A 24474-nucleotide genomic window follows, 5' to 3' on the forward strand; every position below is an offset into this window, starting at 1 on the left:
AGCTTTTAAGCCTGATATTACTCAATCCTAGAGATTGACCTTAAAGATTGAGAATTACAAACTTATGGAATTCGATGATATCTAAACTCGAGCTTGAACGAGAAAATATTTTGATCAAAATTACAAACCGATTTGTTTTCTGAAAAACCCATTTTTAATGCGTTCATTACCATTGAACGTAAAATCCTAGGAATTTACCTGGAATTCATTAGGTCACCTGAACCAAATTGGGTGTCAACCGTAAGAACGGTGATTGCATAGCATGGTCAAAGACAGGACCTTATGCCAGACCGAAAAACCATAAGGGTGGGCTTTACTATTGCTCCTACAAAGGATAGTAATTGCATCCGACACGTTATAGACCATAATTAAAAGCATGTCAGGGGACATTGCCTTAACAGTTGCTTGTTCAACGTTTTCCTTTACAACCGGACGGTAGTTTACCAAATGGTAATATACGGAGCAAGTATACTGGACGTGTTGCTTTCCCAATACAAGGTTAGCAAGTGGGTGACACAAAACCGCAAGTTTTAAGCTAAAATTTTCAAATATGAAACCCACCAAACCCACAAAAACATTTTGCAAACACCGGTGAAGGGTTATTCCGGAAAACTTATCTAGGGTAAAAACTAGATTTAATTTTCAAAAGATCAAATGTTTTCATAAAGATCCAATTTCCTTAAGGATTTAAATTTTTATAGTCATGTGGGACTGTAAACCACATCGTTACTACCATTATTCATACCGCCGTATAAAAATCACTGATGTATAAAGTGTGAAGAATAAAGAAGTGATTCTAGTATTTTTATTTCAAGACTATATTGCTTGAGGACAACAACGCTCAAGTGTGGGAATATTTGATAATGCTAAAAACGAACATATATTTAATAGCATTATCCCTCAAGAAAGACAAGTTTTTAGTTGCAACTGTTCTATTTACAAGTGATATTCGTTTAAATAATAAAAGGTGAAGACAAAAGACAGATTCGACGAATTGAAGACGCAAACGACCAAAAAGCTCAAAAGTACAAAATACAATCAAAGTGGTTCCAATTATTAATGAGAAACGTCTCAAAATTACAAGAGTACAAGACGCGAAACGAAAAATAGAAGATATTAAATTGTACGCAAGGACGTTCGAAAATCCAGAACCGTGACCAAAGTCAACTCTCAACGCTCGACGCAACGGACCTAAAATTACAAGTCAACTATGCACATAAATATAATATAATATTTAAATAATTCTTAAAATTATTTATATATTATATTTAAAATCCGTCGGCAGAATGCAAACAAAGACATGTGAGCTGGAATCCCAGGCCATGCGAGCGCATGGCCTGCATGAGATAATCTCATGCGATCGCATGAGCCAAAAAGTCAAGCCACATGCTATAAATTTCGCAGTTTTGAGCGATCTTTTAGACATCCATATATCTTTCTCTCTATCTCACTCGTATAATTTATATATATATTATAATTTTAATTTTAATTTTAATTTTAATTTTAATTTTAATTCTAATAATAAAGGTATGTTAGCGAATGTTGTAAGGGTGTAAGTCGAAATTCTGTCCGTGTAACGCTACGCTATTTTTAATCATTTTAAGTTATGTTCAACCTTTTTAATTTAATGTCTCGTAGCTAAATTATTATTATGCTTATTTAATGCCGAAGTAATCGTGATGTTGGGCTAAATATTAAAATTGGGTAATTAGGCTTTGTACCATAATTGGGGTTTGGACAAAAGAACGACACTTGTGGAAATTAGACTATGAGCTATTAATGGGCTTTATATTAACTAAACGACACCTCGTTAATTTAATATATAGACTTATAATTTGACATATTTATATATAACCACATACGCTTGACTGGGTACGGTGGGCGGGATATCTATAAATACCAATAATTGTTCATTTTACCGGACACGGAACTGGATTAATAGTTAATAGACTTGTGGAAATAGGGGTGGATTACATTCAAGGGTAATTGGTGTAATTGTTAATAAAGTAGTAAAACCTTGGTCTACATGCAGTCGATAACCTGGTGTATTCATTAAACAAAGTATTAAGACCTTGTTACAATTCGAATCCCCAATTAGTTGGAATATTTGACTTCGGGAATAAGAATAATTTGACGAAGACTTTCGCACTTTATGATTATGACTGATGGACTATTATGGACAAATCCGTATGGACATATCGAATAATCCAGGACAAAGGACAATTAACCCATGGTAATAAAACTAAAATCAACACGTCAAACATCATGATTACGGAAGTTTAAATAAGCATAATTTATATATTTCATATTTAATTACACTTTTAATTATCGCACTTTTATTTATTGTCATTTTATTTAATTGCATTTTTAATTATCGTACTCTTTAATTATCGCAATTTTATTTTATCGCACTTTTATTTATCGCAATTTCATTATCGTTATTTACTTTACGCTTTAAATTAAGTTATATTTATTTTTAATATTTTACATTAGGTTTTAACTGCGACTAAAGTTTTAAAATCGACAAACCGGTCATTAAACGGTAAAAACCCCCTTTATAATAATAATACTACTTATATATATTTTTGTATTTTTACAATTATAAGTTAAAACTAATATAGCGTTAAACTTGGCTAGAGTTCCCTGTGGACGAACCGGACTTACTAAAAACTACACTACTGTACGATTAGGTACACTGCCTATAAGTGTTGTAGCAAGGTTTAGGTATATCCACTCTATAAATAAATAAATATCTTGTGTAAAATTGTATCGTATTTAATAGTATTTCCTTGTAAAAATTAATAGTATTTTATACACCACCTCGCACACATCATGTATTCATTTCCTTGCATATAGGAAGTTATAAAATTCTAGGCCATGTATAAGAAAGTGAAAGGTTAAATGGTTTTTTTTTGGTTAGATCTTTACATATTATACGAGGGATGCAAACAACAAATTTTGTATTTAAAGATAGTATAGAATATAAGGAACATTTGTTGCGGGTACGATGCAACGGACAATTTTTTGACATGTATCAATTGTTTTAACTCACACGAGTAAAAATTGGAAATGAGATCCGATCAATTTTAGGTAGTTTTGGATGCATCCAACTCTAAATCAAGATGTGTCAACTATATTCATGTGTAAAGTGGATGCTTCATCGTCTAGATATGCATGTTTCATCGTCTAAATATGGATGCTTCATTTATAAACTATTCGTGTGTAAAGTGAATGCTTCTTCGTCTAGATATGGATGATTCATTTATAAACTTGATTTATGCATACATATTATAACGGTCATTGATTATGAGTCAATATGAAAACTATGAAAAAAGTTGCAACATACAAGTAAATCTATTTCAAGCTATAAGGAATTTACTTACCTACATGTATATATTGCATCCTAAAATTTTATCAATTTCATCCATTAAATTAAATGTGAGATGCAATCAAAGTGTTATCCAATTTATCATGTATTTACCACTGATGATTTGTTAACTTCTATTAATTATAATAGAGAGTATGTGTAGGCCACTTTTTTTAGGAGAAATTAATTAAATTATTAATGTATTTTTTTCTTTTGTAAATAAAATGAATGGTTCACAAGTATTCTCACCAATTTTAAAAATGAAAATGTTCTCACTAGAATACTACCCTCTATATATATATATATATATATATATATATATATATATATATATATATATATATATATATATATATATATATATATATATATCAATTTATATATATATATGTATTTATATAAATATGTACTTAGGTAGTCCTCCGTAGCTTTGTCCCTACACCATCCACCTTTCTTATAAGTGTGGATGTTCTTGAAGTTCTCGATAAGACTCGGAGGATCCTTAGCGGCCTGCAAACACGCATCAGGTCAAATTAAATTCATCTATATACAACTATTAAAATATGACATTGATAAAAAAAAAAAAAAAGATCTAAGTAATTTACCAGACGGTCGGCGATAGACCTGCTACCTTGCGTACTGAGATATTCCATTTTCGCCCTATTTTTCTTGTTAGCCGCACAACGAGCTCGATATTTTTTTGAAAGCATCAAGTCTACGAATGGGTCCCACAGATGTTGTTCAACATCCGGTGGCGGTAGGTTTCGAAGGTTGTTTGGATGTTCATACCCATCATTATCCGTGAAATACTTTCTCTGTTCACTCTTTGCGTTCTTCCAACGATCCCCGCACAAAGAATTTACCCCAGCTTCCACGGTTCTTTGCTTGCTCCCGCCATCTAGCCATTTGGTCATGTCAAAGAACCCCTAGAACAAAAAGATACATAGTTACAATATTATATTAGTATAATAAGTAACATATTTTATAAAGTTTAAGTATAAATAAGTAAGTAATCTATCATTTAAGGAACCGAATATACTTACACAGAGATCAAGCCAAATTTTTTCTTTCTCATCATCGGGAACCTTTTGCCACGTGTCGTAATGCTTTGGAAAGGACGGGTCCCTAACAACTTCCACAAGCATACCAATACATTTTGACTTGTGAACGCCAATTGGACGACATGTCCCCAAAACAGAAACATCAAACTCAATAGGTAATGGTTTGTTACCCGTTTCGGCCACCATTTTCCGTAATTTGGCGTTTGAACTTGGGCCACGACCACCCTTACGGGGTTGAGCTGCATATTCAAACGAAAATTACACGGTTAAATTCAAAAAATAATAATAAACGATATGATCACTAAAAGATCTTAATTTCTTACTTGTGTGCCCACGCTCTAGGTTAGAAGGACACCGAGGGGGCTCATTGCCCCCATCACCTCCATGACTCGTTGCACCGAGCATTAAAAGAACCAGACATAACAAATACATTTGCATATATACAAGTAAGTCAACAGAACAAATATATATATATATATATATATATATATATATATATATATATATATATATATATATATATATATATATATATATATATATGTGTGTGTGTGTGTGTGTGTGTGTGTGTATGTGTGTGTGTGTGTGTGTGTGTGTGTGTGTGTAATGAAAAATATAGAAAAGCATAAAAATACACTTCATTGAAAGTTTAAACATTTCATTGCAATTAGCGTTCTTCATAAAGATAACAATTACACATTAATAATCAAATTCATCGCTAGAGTAAGCTTCATCATTAAGAAACTGAGGATTGTCTTCATCGTTAGCCTCCATACCATTATCATCGTTAGCCTCCACACCATTATCATCCTCACATAAATCGTGAGGAAGGATAAAAGGGTCTAAATCGATAATAAAATCAACATCATCATCGACTTCATGTGTTGGTGGATTAAAATCAATTGTTGTCGATTCTCCATGTACACTCAAACTTGTATAAGTCATATTATCCAAATCAGCATCCAGTATAAGATCGGATGAATTGGTGTTGTGTACAAACATCTGGTTCGGTTTCTTCGATGATGTCTCTATCCCAAAGTTTTCGATGATTGACCTCATGAATGACCTTCCAGCTAGCATTTTTAGAAGGATCAGCGATGTAGAAGATTTGTTGAGCTTGTGTTGTAAGAATGTGTTGATCGTCTTTATACCATTCTTCTTTTGTGTCAATACTAGTCATGTTATTCTTTGTAACTAAACGGATTTTACGCTTGATGTTCTCAGTCTTGAACCACCGACATCTGAATAACACAACACTAAATAAACCACCATAATGCAACTCTAGAATATCTTCCAACTGGCCATAATACATAGGCACATCAATTCCAGGTGTTGCAATTCCGCTATTTTGTGTTGTGCATCGTTCATCACGATCACGAACCACAAACCTAACACCGTTCACGTTGCAAGCGGTGTAATAGTTTGCGGAACCGACCGGTCCTTCAGCTAGACTTAGCAATTCGTTGCTACAATTTGATCGGTCAACTACTCGAAATTTACGTATCTATTAAAAAATAATATAAATAGAAAGTTATATAACATATATATATATATATATATATATATATATATATATATATATAATGAGTTTACCTTTTCTTTGAACCAACCAGCAAAATATGTTTGGATTTCAAGACCGGGATTCTCTGTATTGAACTAAATATTTAAAAGAATTGTTAGTATAATAAACGTTTACAAAGGTAAGTCATTCACAAAGCAATTTTTAGTGTATTGACTTACTTTTTAGATTACGCCGTTATATTAAGCCGCTATCATCATCGTCACATATCATTGTCATCATCATCGTCACATGTGACTTCAAATCTTCGGCGAGAAACTTTGGGTGAGAAATCATTGGCGGGAAAACATAATGAGGCTTTTTGGGCGGGAAAATTCTTCTATATAACAACCTCTTATTAATTATACCCTAAACTCTAATTAAACGACGTTAATCATCATCGTCGTCGTCGTCATCATCATCATCACCGTCATCGTAATCATCATCATCATCATCGTCGTCATCATCATCGTAATCATCGTCATCGTCATCGTGGTCGTCATCGTTCGTCATCACCATCGTCATCATCGTTACACCGTGACATTACACTGTTAAACTGCACCGTTACATTACACCGTCAACATCATCATCATCATCATCATTACAACATTACTGAATTAAATCACATTACAACGACCAACATTAAATGGAAATCATACAAAGTTACTGAAATTAAAATCACACTGATAACGACAAACATACGAAGATGAGGTCTTGTTTCCCCGCCCTAATGTAACGGTGTTTATGTGTCGGTGTAATGTAACGGTGTTATGTAACGTTGTTATGTAACGGTGTTTATGTGTCGGTGTTATGTAACGTTGTTACGTAACAGTGTTTATGTGTCGGTGTAATGTAACGTTGTTATGTAACAGTGTTTATGTGTCGGTGTAATGTAACGGTGTTATGTAACGTTGTTATGTAACAGTGTTAATGTGTCAGTGTAATGTAACGTTGTTATGTAACAGTGTTTATGTGTCGGTGTAATGTAACGGTGTTTAGAACACATAATTGTTAAGTAGAAATTATTCTCAAAAGAAAATACATCAGTTACTTTCAAAAGACAATACATTAGTTACTAGAAACCGAAATTACTTCAGAAACTACAAACTACAACACACTACTTCCAAAAGAAATTACATTAGTTACTTGAAAATGAAACACAACACAAATGCTACCAAACTATAAATTAACATCAGTTTCAAACTTTTTGCTTGACGTTTTGCGGTTTCAAGTGAACGTATGAGAGCTTTATTGGACGCTAACAATGACGGTATCACTTCAAGCGCCCGATCAGATCAGAGCGGATCAATCCAAATTTGTCTCCTTCTACAACGTTCAGACATCAAGCTTCCGAACCGACCATCACAACCATAATATCGTCGACCGTACTGGTATTCATCAGTCAAACAAGTTTTGATAACCATCTTTGAACCACAAGTTCGACAAGACTTAACAGCCAAAGTTTCCCATGTACCATACTGGTAATTTTCATCCATATTGTTGCAGTCATCTAGTGTTGTGACTAGTGGGGTTGTTATATAGAAGAATTTTCCCACCCAAAAACCACCATTCGTTTTCCCGCCAATGTTTTTCCACCCAAAGTTTCCCGCGGAAAGAAAAATACATCAGTTAACAATGTTAAGAGTTTGTTTATGGTTTAATTAGGGTTTGATTAAGGTATGTTTAGGAAAAGGCTTCTTATAGTTGCCTATCTCCTTGACAATTGCCCGACAGATGGTATTATTGTGTTGGTGGGGTATCTCAACTCCAACTCTAATTCCGTTCGAACACACGGACGTCTTATTATATTCTCTTTTAACTCCTTTTTATAATATTAGTTGCTCTTTTTAAAAAAAAATGATGATGACAATGATTTTTGACGATGATAAAAAAAATACAAGTAACTAAAAGATTTCAAATTAAATATATATAAAAAATTAAAAATTTCACCAAAATATATATAAAATATTTATTAAAATTATATATTCATATAAAACACATATTACTGAATCGTCATCGTAATCATCATCATCATGAGTGTGATTTAATTTCAGTAACTTGGTATGATTTTCGTTTAATGTTCGTCGTTATAATGTAATTTAGTTCAGTAACTTTGTATGATGTTGCTTGTAGTTGAAATGTTATAATTTCAGTAACTTTGTTAGAATTCGAAAATAACTGCGATTTTTCATTCATTTAATTCAGTAACTTTGTATGATGGTCAACATTTTCGGTGTGTTTGATGTGTGCAATGTTGTTGATAATGGACTCTATAAATACGAAAAACTGTCAAAAATGTCGTCCCCAATAGGCTTTAGGGACGACATGTCGTCCCTAAATATGGCGCCAATTTTTTTGTTCTTTTGGAGCCAATTTTTTTCCCAACGACAAAAATAAAAAAAATGTTTTTTTTTTTTTTTTTTGGAAGTCGTCCCTAAAAAATTTGCTTTTTTGCTTTTTGGAGCCAGTTTCTGACACGAGAAATAATTAAAAAAATTAAATTTTATTTCGGGACGACATGTCGTCCCTAAATGTCGTCCCTAACAAAATGGTCAAACTTTTGGTAAAAAGCAGCCCAGTTTTTTGTCCTTTAACGTATTTTTGGGGACAATTTGATGTTGTCCCTAATACTGTCGTCCCCAATGTTAGATTTTCTTGTAGTGTACGGTGTACGATGCCTTTCTAATCGGTACGTGTTTTAATATGTACGGATGCCTTTTTCAGCATAATTGTGTGTCTTGATACGAACTCTCGTCAATTGATAACTAGAGACTTAAAATGCACTATATTCATTTTAATTGAACATATAAAATGGTAGACGGAGCAAAACATAACGAATAGGCTTATGTCACAAACAATAAAAACCAACAACGTATGCGGCTTAGATGATTGAAATGATTGTCATAAAAAGCTTATAACTACTTGTTGAAACACTCGCTAACAATACTGAATTATGTTGATACTGGATTAATTCACGTTGTAAACTGATACCTTTGATGACTTTGATAGAATAATCCAAACTTTCACGAAAAGTTTCCTTGACAGAATGTAGTTGGTCAATGACTTTGCTAATGTGTAACCGGCTTCTAGGTGATTTAACTGAGCAACATATCCCAATTCGATACACTGACATCAAACACTCTTATGTCGACCCGTATGTTTCACTTTCATAACTATCTGCACTCAATTTTCGTTCTGTTTTGCTTCGAATAAGACGGGATCGGTTATCTCCATAACTTGATGTGGTATAGCCGTTTTCACATAGTCATGAAGATTTAAACTCTTACTAAACATGTCTTTAGTAGGAGGTTTGCCCGTAAACAACATTAGTATGGGAACTCTGAAGCTATATATGTCGCCATAGGGTGACACTCACTGACACCTTACTTCGGAATCCATATTCTGCACATTTTGCACATGAACAAAAGATTAGAACTATTCAAAAGATTCAATAGAGGGGTATCCGTTGGGGTGGAACGATGGCCACAAGATAACTGTTAAAGTGGCGGCAGCCGTAGGCAATCCGGAGGTCGCCATCAACAACGACGGAGAGGAGCTAGGGTTTCGGGAAAGGCAGCCGGTGAAAATGTCGCGACACGTATCGGTTTTGGGAATTTTATTCTCAACCCTGCATCTCTTTCTCATTTTCCATTAAATCCCCATATTTCTTATTTCTTATATATTAACATTTAGTCCCTGACACAGTTACACTAACGAATTAGATTGTGATCCCCTCGACCATTAGGTTTTTAGGTTTAGGGTTTTGATTGTAATCCCCTAATTTAACCGTTAGGTTCATGATTACATGTTACAATATGAAATTATCAAGTCTTGGATTTTATTTGGTATGAAAACTTACCGTAAGTGCGACGAATAAGCCATGAAGGCTAGATGATAAGAAGGCCATGAAGGCTAAGATGATGAAAAGGCCATAAAGGCTAGATGACGCCATGAAGGCTATTCAAATTTGCTGTAAGAGCCATAATTTTTGGATAGTATAGTTTGTGTAGTTACAAGCATATGTGAAATATGTCTCATGACTGCGAGAGTTGGTCCAAAAATTATGTTTCTGATCTTAAAAGATTAGTGGTTCAAGTTAGGGCATCTGAACTTTTGAATCACCTTAATTCAAGTCCGTATAAGTGAGACTCAATCGAAATGATAGATGTGCGTATAATTAGGAAAAAAAAAAATTAAACGTACCTGAACTTGGGGGTGTTACACTTATGTATCCTTTTACATGAAAACTGATTAATTGGTATAAGACATTCTTATCATTTTTAAAACCTAAAAGGTGTTCCACTACAAGTCTACAATGTTACCTTGAAAGACCGAACATTGTAATTAGACGTTATTTGTATTTAGACACTATTTGTAGATGCTATTTGTATCAGTAAACAACAAGGTTTTCATCTGTAACAAATATCAAAGAAAATGAGGGAAGAATACCAAACAAGAAGATAAAAGGAAGACATACTAGAACAAGTTATTTTTAAGAAACACGCAGCAGCCAAACATAGAGCGGCTTGTGGTGGGGCATCACACCCAATTAGAATCAAATTATGCGACAGGAGATGTAGTCGTTGAGGCAAATAGTTGAAGTTAAAGATCAAAATACTCTGAACATACCGGATGATCATATTTAGAGTTGTCGGGTAAGGCACAAAGATCATGCATATATAGACAAATCTGCTTCACATCATAAGAGAGACTCGGGCGCGTGAACGTAAGATGCTAACGAGCACCTACAAGGACCGATAGGCCGTAACCAACAATTAGGGTTTGGCTCTAGTATCGATAGATTTCCTACAAGGGTTACGATTAACCATTTGTACGCACCCAAGAATCTTGGTGGAGTACTTCTTTTGGGAGAGAAACATCTAGAGGGGGTATGAGTGCCATAGATTCTGAGAAAATAGTTAAATGGGCCAATGTCAGTCATCAAAAAGTCCATATTTAAAGAAATAATGACCTGCTGAAGCAATCTTGATGAGTGATAGGCTTCTTTTTTTTTTTTTTTTTTTTTTTGAACAGCGATTGGAATCACCCGGGGGGACTAAACCACCCGTTGCGATCATCTCCCGTTAGATAGTTAGGGAGAGACTTCTGACTTCAACCAAAATAATAATCATGATAGAAACTTGAACTGTGATGTACAAATATATCAACATTAATTGGTTGTTTGCTACTGTTTACACTTGTTAATAATAGCTTTTATGGAACAAAGCACTCATTTGTGAGCATACAGACAATCTACAGAAGAATATGTACTTATACAACTTGCGGTCGCATGGTCGAGGAAACGGGAGTTCCACTTCCTAACCTGAAAGTTAACAAAGGACATCGGATATGGATCATTATAGTGTCATTTTCATTAATTTGTAATTCCTATATTCATTTTAGTTGGACATAAAAAAATGATAGAGCAAAACAGAGTAACACATAGTTTTCATATGTTCTGTTCATGATACAACGTGGAAATACAGCCTCTTAAGGCTTGTAACAATAAAAACCTACAAAATATGCGACCCAAATGCTTAAATTTATCGTTATAAAAGTATAACTACTGATTGAAATAGTCACTGACAATACTTGATTAACAACCATTTACGTTACATAAAGTGAGAAAGCAAGATGAAAATATAATTTATATGACTTCATGGTATGTGTAGCATATGTTGGTGATTTTAGTGTCATCCAACGTACATTTTAGTTAGTTGCGATTTACTTGAATGCAGGTGTTAGCTAGCTATACTTACCAACGGGTTCGGAGAGTGTGGAGTACACGCCCGTAAGAGTTGGCTACTAACTGTCGCGTAAAATGCGGGGGTCAAGGGGGCTGCGCCCCCTTGCGGGGTCCAAGGGGCAGCGCCCCTGGCGGGGTCCAAGGGGCAGCGCCCCTGGCTGGGGTCCCGCTCCCAGGTGAGCGGGCAGGGGTCGAGGGGGCAGCGCCCCTCGCGGAGCTCGGGGCAGCGCCCCGAAACCTCAACAGAAATTGCACTATTCGTTAACTAGAAAAGTTGCGTTCGAATAAGTGTCAGCGAACAGGTATGCCTTTTGGTATAACCGATTTTCCCGCCAAAACTGAAGGGTTACACCCTTTTGATTTAACTGTTTTCCTATAAACAGTTTATGAACGTCTTTGTTCATTGATTCTGCATTCATAAAAACCAACAGAAACACACACATATTCTCTAACAATTTGATCAGTGATTTCGTTGCCCAAAACACTGATTGCGTTCTTGTTTGATCCCTGTAAAGATTTCGTGCAACCGTGGCAATCGTAGGGTCGAAATACTTTATAGAGATAGTGATTACACGATTCAAGAACGAATCCAGCAGTCAATTCATACCCGATTTCTAACAAATCTATAAAGTATTTAGTCTGTAATCATGTCTGGAGAAACGGTGAAAGAGATGACAAGGCAGTTTGCAAAACTGGAGAAATTTGAAGGAGTTAATTTTCGAAGATGGCAACAGAAGATGCGATTTCTGTTAACAACGTTGAAGGTTGTTCATGTTCTATCCACCCCCATGCCAGAACTTCCTGAGGATGCAACTTTGGATCAAATCAGGAGAAGAAACAAGTGGGATAACGATGATTTCATATGTCGTGGCCACATTCTAAATGGTATGTCTGATGTTCTTTTTGATGTTTACCAATCTGTAGAAACTGCTAAGGAACTATGGGATTCGCTTGAATCCAAATACATGGCCGAAGATGCTTCGAGTAAGAAGTTTCTTGTGAGTAATTTCAATAATTACAAAATGGTGGATTCAAGGCCTGTTATGGAACAGTTCCACGAAATTCTTCGAATTTTGGGACAGTTTACACAACACAATCTGAAAATGGATGAATCCATTTCAGTGTCTTCAATTATAGACAAACTGCCACCATCATGGCAGACTTTTAAACACATGCTAAAACATAAGAAAGAAGAATTGTCTTTGACTGAATTGGGAGGCACCCTACGTATTGAGGAATCAATACGTGATCAAGAGGGTGGTAAGACTAAAGAAAAGGACGTTGCATTATCCTCTGTTAACATGATTAAGGATGGTAAACGTGGGAACAAAAACAACAAAAAGTTCAATGGAAAGAAACGTAAGTTTCAAGGGAACAACGATGGTTCCAACAAGAAGGATAAGAAATCTCTATCTTGTTGGATTTGTGGCAAACCTGGTCACTTTAAGAAAGAATGTCGTGTTGGAAAGAACAAGGATGGAGCAAGCGGTTCAGGTTCAGGAAACGGGTCTAAGGACCAAGTTCCTAACCAATGTCAGAATTTTGATTGTATTATAAATTCTGTTCAGAATTATGTATCACATATTTCTGAAGCATTTTATGTGCAGGATGATAACATAGCGTGGTGGATTGATTCCGGGGCCACATGTCATGCATGTAAAGATCGCTGTTAGTTTAAGACATTTCAACCTGATGATGATGTGCTTCACATGGGGAACGAATCAGTCACTCCTGTCCTTGGTCGTGGAGATGTTGTTTTACAATTTAGCTCTGATAAGACAATTACTTTAAATAATGTTGTGTATGTACCTGGGTTGAGAAAGAATCTGATTTCCAATCCTATATTAAATAAGTGTGGTTATAAAAAAGTATTTGAATCCGACAAGTATATCTTGTCGAAGGGTGGCATGTTTATTGGATTTGGATACTATAATAATGGTATGTTTATGTTGAATCTTAAGAATGTTCCTGTTGTTGATAATTCTGCTTGCATGATTAGTTCTAGTTCAAATGAGTCAAGTTTATGGCATGCGCGTCTAGGACATGTACATTATAAAAGAATGTATGAAATGTCTAAAGTTGATTTGATTCCTACCTTTGAAAAATGTTCTGAAAAATGTAATACCTGTATGTTGAATAAAATCACGAGACAACCTTTTAAGACCATAAACAGGACGTCTTTGAATTTAGAACTAATTCATAGTGACCTTTGTGATTTTCATGCTACACCTTCCTTAGGAAATAAGAAGTATGTAATCACATTTATAGATGATGCGTCTAGGTTCTGCTATGTTTATCTTTTGCATTCTAAAGATGAGGCCTTAGACAAATTTAAAATCTATAAGACTGAAGTGGAATTACAACAAAATGGTTTAATTAAAACGTTGCGCACCGATACAGGTGGTGAGTATTATGATCCAATGTATTTCCAATCTGTAGGGATTATTCATCAAACTACAGCTCCATATACACCACAACAAAATGGTGTAGCGGAGAGGAAAAATAGGTCTCTCAAGGAAATGGTTAATTCCATGATGACGTACTCTGGTTTGAGTGACGGATTTTGGGGAGAAGCCATGTTAACGGCTTGTCACATTTTGAATAGAGTTCCTAATAAAAGAGGAACTATGACTCCTTACGAACTTTGGTACAAGAAACAACCAAACTTGCATTATTAGCGAGTTTGGGGTTTTCGGGCAATCGTAAGATTAACCGAACCCAAAAGGAAAACTTTGGGTGAAAGAGGTGTTGATTGCATCTTTATTGGATATGCTGAACATTCCAAAGCCTATAGGTTTTATGTGATAAAACCTAATGATTTTATTTCGATTAACACCGTTATAGAATCAAGAGATGCAATATTTGATGAATCCCGTTTTACATCAATACCTAGACCAAGGGACGTGATTTCTCATTCAAATGAGACTACACAGGGAGTTAACCTGGAAGAAATTCCAAGTGAGTCACTAGAACCTCGTAGGGGCTCTAGAACTAGGACACCCAAGTCGTATGGTTCTGACTTTCAACTTTACCTAGTTGAAGGATCGAGAGATTGTGTTAAGTCACAATATTCTTACTGTTACAGTATAGATGATGATCCTAGAACCTTTGATGAGGCCATGAAATCTCGTGACGTTGCCTTTTGGAAAGAAGCAATTGACGACGAGATGAGTTCTATTTTGGAGAATAACACTTGGGTATTAACAGATTTACCACCAGGATGCAAACCTTTGGGAAACAAGTGGATCTTCAAGAAGAAGATGAAAGTCGATGGCACAATTGATAAGTTTAAAGCTAGATTGGTTATCCAAGGCTTTAAACAAAAGGATGGTATTGATTATTTCGATACATATGCTCCTGTTGCTCGTATCACTACTATTAGATTGTTAATAGCACTTGCTGCTACGTATGATCTAGTGATCCATCAAATGGATGTCAAAACAGCATTCTTGAATGGTGATTTGGAAGAGGAAGTGTATATGAGACAACCAGAAGGGTTTGTTATGCCAGGTCAAGAGCATAAGGTGTGCAAGTTGGTTAAATCATTGTACGGGCTGAAACAAGCTCCCAAGCAGTGGCATCAGAAGTTTGATGATGTGGTGTTGTCTAATAGTTTTGTACTAAATCAATCTGACAAGTGTGTATATAGCAAATTCGATCAATCCGGAAAAGGTGTGATCATTTGCTTATACGTGGATGACATGTTGATCTTTGGTACTGACCAGGATCAAGTTGATAGAACAAATGAGTTTTTATCTTCGAAGTTCTCCATGAAGGACATGGGAGTGGCGGATGTAATCCTAGGCATAAGGATTAAAAGGGTTGATAGAGGTATCACGATCACACAATCTCATTACATTGAGAAGATTCTGAAACGGTTTAAGTGTGATCAATGTTCTCCCTTGAATACTCCCGTTGATACAACTGTGAAGCTTATGCCCCATTCGGGTAAAGCTGTATCACAGCTTGAATACTCTCGAGCAATTGGATGCTTGATGTATGCTATGACAAGCACACGCCCTGATATTGCTTTCATAGTGGGAAAACTTAGTAGGTTTACTAGTAATCCAAATGCTACTCACTGGCGTGCTGTGGTTAGAGTATTCAAGTATTTGAAGGGTACTATGGATTATGGTATCACTTATACTGGGTTCCCTTCAGTTTTAGAAGGATATTCGGATGCAAGTTGGATAACCAACGTCGAAGATCATTCATCTACGACTGGTTGGATATTCCTACTTGGAGGAGGTGCTATTTCATGGGCTTCTAAGAAGCAAACATGCATTACAAATTCAACCATGGAGTCTGAATTTGTAGCTTTAGCTGCAGCTGGTAAGGAAGCTGATTGGTTAAGGAATCTAATTCATGAAATTCCTTTGTGGCCGAAGCCAATATCTCCTATTTCCATCCATTGTGACAGTGAAGCTACTTTGGCTAAGGCTTATAGCCAAATGTACAATGGAAAGTCTAGACACTTAGGTGTTAGACACAGTATGGTTCGCGAGCTGATTTCACATGGAGTGATATCCGTAAGTTTCGTTAGATCACAACAAAATTTAGCGGATCACTTGACTAAAGCATTAGCCCGAGACTTAGTGCACAAGTCGGCTATTGGAGTGGGATTGAAGTCCACATAAATCTTCCAAAGTGAGACGCCCAATTCCCTTCTAGTACAACGCTAGAAGCAGAATTCAATGAGGTAAGCTTACTTTCTGAAGATTGAAACACATAAAATTCTGATCCCAAAGTATGTGTTTAGACCTGCAAGTTGAGTTAGGTTGAAGTTATTCTTCTTAATAGTTCTTTTGAAAAATTTCATATGCAGGTGCAAGATGTAAAAGGACTACCTATGTGAGCATGAAGTTTTGCCGCTTCAATGGAGCCTTGGACTTAGCTGCCAATATGTTCACTGAAGGATTGGGACACATGGCTTATAATAGTGTCAAGATTGTTTTAGGGATATGTAAGAAACTGATGTGTATAATATTTTATAGTTTTCATACGAGTGGAAGGGTTCAATTTCTGAAACACCCTGATACTCGAATTCTCGTAAATATTATACTAAGTGGAAATTCAATTTCTGAAACATTTTCATTTATGCATTAGTTTGTTCTGTTTGTTTAGTTATGTTAGTAAATCAAGGATTACACTAAAATGGGGGGGATTTGTTGGTGATTTTAGTGTCATCCAACGTACATTTTAGTTAGTTGCGATTTACTTGAATGCAGGTGTTAGCTAGCTATACTTACCAACGGGTTCGGAGAGTGTGGAGTACACGCCCGTAAGAGTTGGCTACTAACTGTCGCGTAAAATGCGGGGGTCAAGGGGGCAGCGCCCCCTTGCGGGGTCCAAGGGGCAGCGCCCCTGGCGGGGTCCAAGGGGCAGCGCCCCTGGCTGGGGTCCCGCTCCCAGGTGAGTGGGCAGGGGTCGAGGGGGCAGCGCCCCTCGCAGAGCTCGGGGCAGCGCCCCGAAACCTCAACAGAAATTGCACTATTCGTTAACTAGAAAAGTTGCGTTCGAATAAGTGTCAGCGAACAGGTATGTCTTTTGGTATAACCGATTTTCCCGCCAAAACTGAAGGGTTACACCCTTTTGATTTAACTGTTTTCCTATAAACAGTTTATGAACGTCTTTGTTCATTGATTCTGCATTCATAAAAACCAACAGAAACACACACATATTCTCTAACAATTTGATCAGTGATTTCGTTGCCCAAAACACTGATTGCGTTCTTGTTTGATCCCTGTAAAGATTTCGTGCAACCGTGGCAATCGTAGGGTCGAAATACTTTATAGAGATAGTGATTACACGATTCAAGAACGAATCCAGCAGTCAATTCATACCCGATTTCTAACAGCATATGAAATATAAAGTAATACCTTTGATGACTTAAATAGATTTTATGCAAACTGTCATGAAAAGTTTCCTTGACATGATGTAGTTGGTCAATGACTTTGCTGATGTCTAAGCGGCTTCTAGGCGATTCAACTGAGCATGCAGTCCTAATTCGATACACTGAAATCAAACCCTCTTCTATCGGCCCGTATATTTCAGTTTCACTAGTACCTGCAATCAAATTATCGTTCTGTTTTGTATTGAATAGGAAAGGATCAGTTATCTCCATAACTTGATGTGGTATAGCCATTTTCACATAGTCATGAAGATTCAAACTGTTACTAAACATGTTGTGAATAGGACGTTTGCCGGTAAACATCTCTAGTATGAGAATTCCAAAGCTGTGAATGTCACCATACGGTGACATCTTACTTCCCATTCCATATTCTGCACATTTTACACATGAACAAAAGATTAGAACTATTCAAACAGATTCAGTAAAGTAACTTATTTCTCAAATTAACCAATGTTCTTGCGTGCACGCACACTCGTACTCACAAAAATAATACCTGGAGCAGCATACCCAACAGTTCCTTTTACACCAATAGAACTGTCATGGCTTATAGAAACGCCAAATGTAGTCTGTTGAACAGACCTTGCTAACCCGAAATCACCAAGATGAGCAACAAAATCTGAATCGAGCAAAACGTTACTTGGTTTGATATCACAATGAACCATTGGCAATCCACACTGGTTATGAATATAATCTAAAGCGCTAGCCACATCTATCACGACATTCAATCTTTCTAGAAAATTTAGGTGTTTGGATGACTCGTCGTTGTTCTCTGGGCCCACTATCGGGTTCGGATGCAGCCAGTCCTCCAAACTTCCATTAATCATATAAGAATAAACAAGAGCTTTGAAATCATTCCCTTGAAAATCAATAGCTGAACAACAAGTTATAATTTTCACAAGATTTCGATGTCTGATACTTCGTAAAGCTTCACATTCTGAAACAAAACTCGTTTCAGCTCCATGAACTGCAAGTTTTAGTACCTTCACAACAACAGCTTCCGGTCCATTTTTTTGGCTCAAAATTGCCTTATAGACGTAACTGAATTTTCCATTACCAATCAAGTTGGCCGAAGAAAAACCATCTGTTGCTTTGTGTAAGGCTCTATAAGAAAGCTGTTGGAAGCTTTCGTTGTCCGAATTAGTCCTCGAGGAAACCTTCTTGTTATTTCTCCGTATGTATAATAAATAAAAGACTACAGCAGCAGCTACTAACAAAAACACGCCAAGTATTGAAATCATGATCTTCAAGACACAAGAAAGATTGTTCTTCTTGGATGATTCTTGATCAATTGCACACTCGGGCAGCTGAAATTCTTGAAATCCACCGCAAAGTTTTGCATTTCCTTTAAAAAAAAATCTTTGCTTACATTTCTAAAAGTTCCTTTATCTGGCAATTTTCCCACAAAACCATTATAAGACAAGTTCAAACTTCTGAAGAACACGAAATCTCCTAGATACTCAGGGATAGTCCCGGTTAAGTTATTTCTTGAAAGATCGAGAACTTCTAGCCCTCTCAATGTGCTAAACGTGGACGGAATTTCACCTTCAAAGGCGTTCCCCGAAATGGATAGTACAATCAAACTCGTGCAAGCTCCAAGACTAGATGGAATCGATCCTGACAACATGTTATTTGAAACATTAAACGAAACCAAATTTCGCAACTTTCCTACTTGGGAAGGAAGAGGACCCACAAAATGGTTATCAGAAAGGTCTAAGCATGTTGTCAAGGAAGAAAGACCAAAAATTTCCTCAGGTATGAACCCACTGAGATTATTTCTATGAAGATCCAATAGTTGTAAGCCTTTACAGTTGGATAAACTTGATGGTATCGGTCCCACAAGATCATTAGAAAATAAAAAGAGCTTGCTTAATTGGGTAAGATTTCCTAAAGACGACGGTATAAGACCTGATAGTAAGTTTCCTCGGAGAGACATTGCACCGACGTTTACTAGATTCCCAATTGAATCCGGGATTGTACCACTGAATCGGTTTGAGAACATAAACAATCTAGTTAACTTTAATAGTTGTCCGATCTCGTAAGGGATGCTTCCAGAAATCAAATTTCCTCCTATTGTGAGTGCCTTAAGTTGAGTGAAGTTAAACATCGATTTTGGCAAAACTCCTTTGAGATTATTAGCACCAAAACCTAAATATCTTAAGTCAGTACAGTTAGATAAAGAGGATAAAAAGTTCAAGTCACCGAATTTCCCATTTCCAAGAAGATTATTATTAACCGTAAACGTCCTCAATTTTGTTAGCCTATCGAAACTCGGTACGCTTCCAGTAAACTCATTTTCGTGGAGTGCTAGATGTTCAAGATTCGAGGCATTAGATAATGAAACTGGAATAGGTCCAGTGAACTTATTTATTGGAACGTTAAAGTATACGAGTCTAGGAAATCTTTGTGCAATGTCTTGTGGAAAATTTCCATCAATTCGGTTATTGGGCAAATCTATATCCGTCAAGGATGAAATATTGAAAACCGAAGGTGGTAAAACGCCCGAAAGATTATTACTTGCGAACCCAAAAAACCACAAACTAGACAACTGGCCAAGAGTATCTGGAATACTTCCATGAAAATTATTTCCTAACCCAGATATAAGCTCAAGGGACGAAAAGTTTCCTATAAACTTGGGTATTTCTCCAGTTAGATTATTCGAGTGGATATTAATAAGCTGTAGCTTACGCAATGATTCAAATTCATTTGGAAAAGTACCTACGAAATCGTTCCCACCGAGATCAAGTTTTTCAAGATTTAGACACTGAGATATATTCCAAGGAATATCACCTGATAAAAGATTATTCGCAATTCCTAGAGTGTTTAATCTCGATAACTTTCCGACTTCTTGTGGGAACTTGCCTGTAAAACTATTGTTGCGTAGCACAAGCGTTCTAAGAAACGACAAATTACCGACTGCAGGTGATATTGTACCCGAAAATCCACCTGACGATAAATTGAGTTTGATAACTCGAGTGTGCCTTGAACTACACACAACACCTGTCCAGTTGCAGATATGGATCGAATCGTTCCATGTAGACAAGATTTGATATGGGTCTGATTTTATATGCGCTTTAACCGATAACAAGGCCAAATGATCGGTCTCATTTCCAGTATCCATGGAAGAAACCGATGGGATTAAGCAAACCAAAACGAAACTAGAAAAGACTACATATTTATGAAGTAGTGAACAGAGTTTTTTCATTGATGCAAACTTCTTAAAGAATCTTGCTTTCATATAATACAGTGAATCAACAATTGTTCAACAATTGTTTGGAGTGTGATAAGAAAAGTTTTTAAGGTGAGCAACCCAATAAACACAGGTTTAGTAGATCTGTTGGGCAATCATTTAAATTAGTGGTTGGATTTATATAAGATTAAATGTCTAAATAATCTGGTATGTATGCTTATGATAAGGTGTGTGAGTCTGTAATTTTATATTCCACAAGTTTTGTCATCTCTTGTATTATAAAAAAATCATTTCTCTTCTATATATTATCATATACCTTCATGAATCATGACTGATTATCTAACTCCCACCAAGGCTAAAGGAATGGACTATATTAAAAAAAAACTGTAAGCTTATAAGGGTTCTCAATTTTTTTTCTCTATTCTATGTGGGATACTTAAATTCCGAACGTACTAGTTAGACTAAACATAATCGCAAGATCACTCATGTTCAACCGCGTGGCCTTTTATGTCTACATTACACATGTTTTGTACGGAGTAATATTTAATATATTTATTTACTTTACTATACATGTTTATTCAAAAGTCTTTGTTCCAAAGTCTTTGTTCAAAAATCTTTATATCAATATCAATCAATCAATCTATATCTATACATTTAAAGTGTGATAGATAATAAATTATAAAAAAATTAAAGTGTGATAAATAATAAATTATAAAGTTAAAAGTGTAATAACAAAGTTTTAGTTGGGTACACCGTACACAATGAAATGACCCGTGAAATCACGGGTTGATTTAAACGGAACAATTTAATGACATGTTTTAGGTATTAAGTGAATGTAAATGCTTAAGTCATTTATTTTAATGAAACGTTTAACTAAGAAACTTGTCGTTATTTTTACAAATATATAGAGACATGTATTTTCGCATACATATGTAACGTAATTAATTTCGTACAACGATTTCATATTTGAATATTAATAATATAATAATTATAATTATAATTGTTATATTAAAAGTAAATAATAATAATAAAGTTCGCTCAAGTTGAGTATTTAATAATAATAATTATTAGTAATAATAAATGCCTTTTAATTTTTTTTAGAAAATTAAAATTACAATTTAGGAGAGATTAGTATTTCCTTTTATAAAAGATTTCATATTATTTTTTTAATTACATTAATATATAATTATGACATCATCATTATGAAAATTAAAGAATAATTAGCTTAATAATGATATCATCATTTTAGAGCTTTATATGACTATATAGATAGATTAAAAATTTCCGCAGCAACCTATTAGATTATTTTATTCTTTATGTTGTTGCAAGAGTGTTTATATGCATTGGTATGTATTTATATTCATAGAGTGGCAATTTTATTTTTATCTTATTATAGTAAAACATAAGTGAAAAATACTTTTAACTCTAGATTCAAGGGCAAATGGCTCGAAAAGGTAACATAAGTTACTCAATTTGACAATCAAGGTAATCCTCAAATCGCATAAGCCCGAAAAGGATTTCAAATTTATTTTTCTCAAGAAAAGGATTGCGTGTTTAAAAATTTTAAAATTGAGGTAATACTCGTTAAATTCATTAACAATCGTCAGTTAAAAATACACGATTGGTCCCCGAAGTTTCTTAAAAGATTGCACCAAGAGTCATCTTCATCATCACCATCAACTTCACACTCATCTTCATCATCTCATCAACATCGTCATCTGTCATCATCTAATCACCACAAGTGGATGCTAATGTCGTTGTCAACGATCTAGATCAAGAAAAAAGGGTACTAAAAAGAATGGAGATTAATCAAGAATCCAAACAAAGAATGTAAAACAAAGAGATGTGACAGTGCATCTCTTAATCTGACTTTGTGAATGAGACAAATATTAAGTGAGATTTTGAAGGTGTAATTACCACCAATCTAATCACCACCATCGTCACCGTCCAAAAATCTTAAACACAAGGAATTAAAGGTCGAACTACCACCAATTTAATGGATATGGACTTCAAATTCAACAACAGGTCATAACCAACCACCACCAAATTCGAAATCCAAATCTGAGGTTTCTCAACACGAATTGATTAGAGAAAAATGTTACTAAACATCTTCTTAAGCTACGTGATAGATCAATTTCAGTTAACATCAACATATTCGAGCACTTTTGATCCGTGTTCATCGTTAAACCAAAAATATGAAGATTGATTAGTTTTGGAAGATTCACTACATCTTAGATTGAATTGAACATAGATATGGAATACATATCACCTGTTTATGACGTGAATCATCAAATCGATTGTAGAAACATCTCTGAATTCGAGATTTCAAAGTCAAATTTTGGAGTTTTCGGTCAACAAATTAATTTGGGTGATTCTTTAATTTTCAGGTTTGAGAAAAGATTTGTAACAACTTACATGAAGGAATCGAGCCTAACAATAACTAGATCTAAAAGTCGAATTTCATGTTCATCTTCCTACAAGGATCTAGCTTATGCGATCATTTTCTTGAGCAAAAATAAAATTGAAATCTTTTTCGGGCTTATGCGATTTGAGGGTTACCTTGATTGTCAAATTTGGTAACTTATGTTACCTTTTCGGGCCATTTGACCTAGATTCCATAGATTTATTGCTTTGATTTACAAATCAAATTCTAAACACATATATACATATATAAGAGATGAAAATGTAATTTATGCCTTACAAAGTTGTTTCCTTAAGAGTAAATTGAAATTAACAGAATTTCATTATGAATTGAGTTCGATACAACTGAATACGATTTACAGACTATATAATTACAGTGATCTTCTAACTAACATAACTGTCATTTGACTTTTATAACTAACTTCTAACTAACTTAACAAGCTATACACAACTACTATATACAATCACTTTGAACTAAATATCTTCTGTATCTGCTTGATGATGATATAAGCTTGTTGATTAAGTTGGTGATGCTTAGTTTGCTTTAGCTGTTATTGTTGATAGTATCTCCATTAATCCCCCACAAGTTGGTTGTGTAAGGCTCACATATGCCAAACTTGGAGATGCAGTTATAGTGGCGGTCTATTTCTATGTGTGTTGTCCTCGCATGTTGAACAGAATTTGATGCTATTGCAATAGCAGATTCATTGTCACATAGTATCTAATAGGGAGTTGACTGTTGAGTCTCAACTTGTAGATCATTCAGTAAGCTTTGTAGCCAGATTATTTTAAATGTACAATCATTCAATGCTCTATACTTCAGGTTATTTCAAATTTACAGAAAATTTTTAACATGCACATAGTCTTCTATATTTTTAAAAGTGAGGAATTATTATAATTTATAAATATGATGTTTTTATAACAACAAGATTAGTCAAATGACTTGGTTACACCTTTATTTCACCTCAGTGAACCAAAATCAGACTGTAGCATTGTGACTTGTATTTGCATCTTTATGCCGAGTTACTCCTACCTTCAAGAAAAAAATTCTTAACAATCTTTAGTTGATTAAATACATCGTTAATTTCCATCCGATCTCTTGGCGTGTACTTGGTCAAAACTTAGCCAAAACTTGGGATTACTCGAAAAATCGGTCAAAATCAGTCAAAGTCAAACTTGGTTAATATCCAAGTACAGCTTGAGTTTCCGAGTACCCCCTAACA

The 24474-nt window shown here is 35.2% G+C and overlaps 1 pseudogene; it reads right to left on the minus strand.

The window, feature by feature from the left end:
* Positions 1-11165: 11165 nt before the first annotated feature.
* Positions 11166-20969, minus strand: LOC139897999 (uncharacterized; annotated as a pseudogene).
* Between the last annotated feature and the right edge of the window lie 3505 nt (positions 20970-24474).

Source organism: Rutidosis leptorrhynchoides, chromosome 3 (assembly GCF_046630445.1).
Source record: "Rutidosis leptorrhynchoides isolate AG116_Rl617_1_P2 chromosome 3, CSIRO_AGI_Rlap_v1, whole genome shotgun sequence".
Taxonomy (NCBI): domain Eukaryota; kingdom Viridiplantae; phylum Streptophyta; class Magnoliopsida; order Asterales; family Asteraceae; genus Rutidosis; species Rutidosis leptorrhynchoides.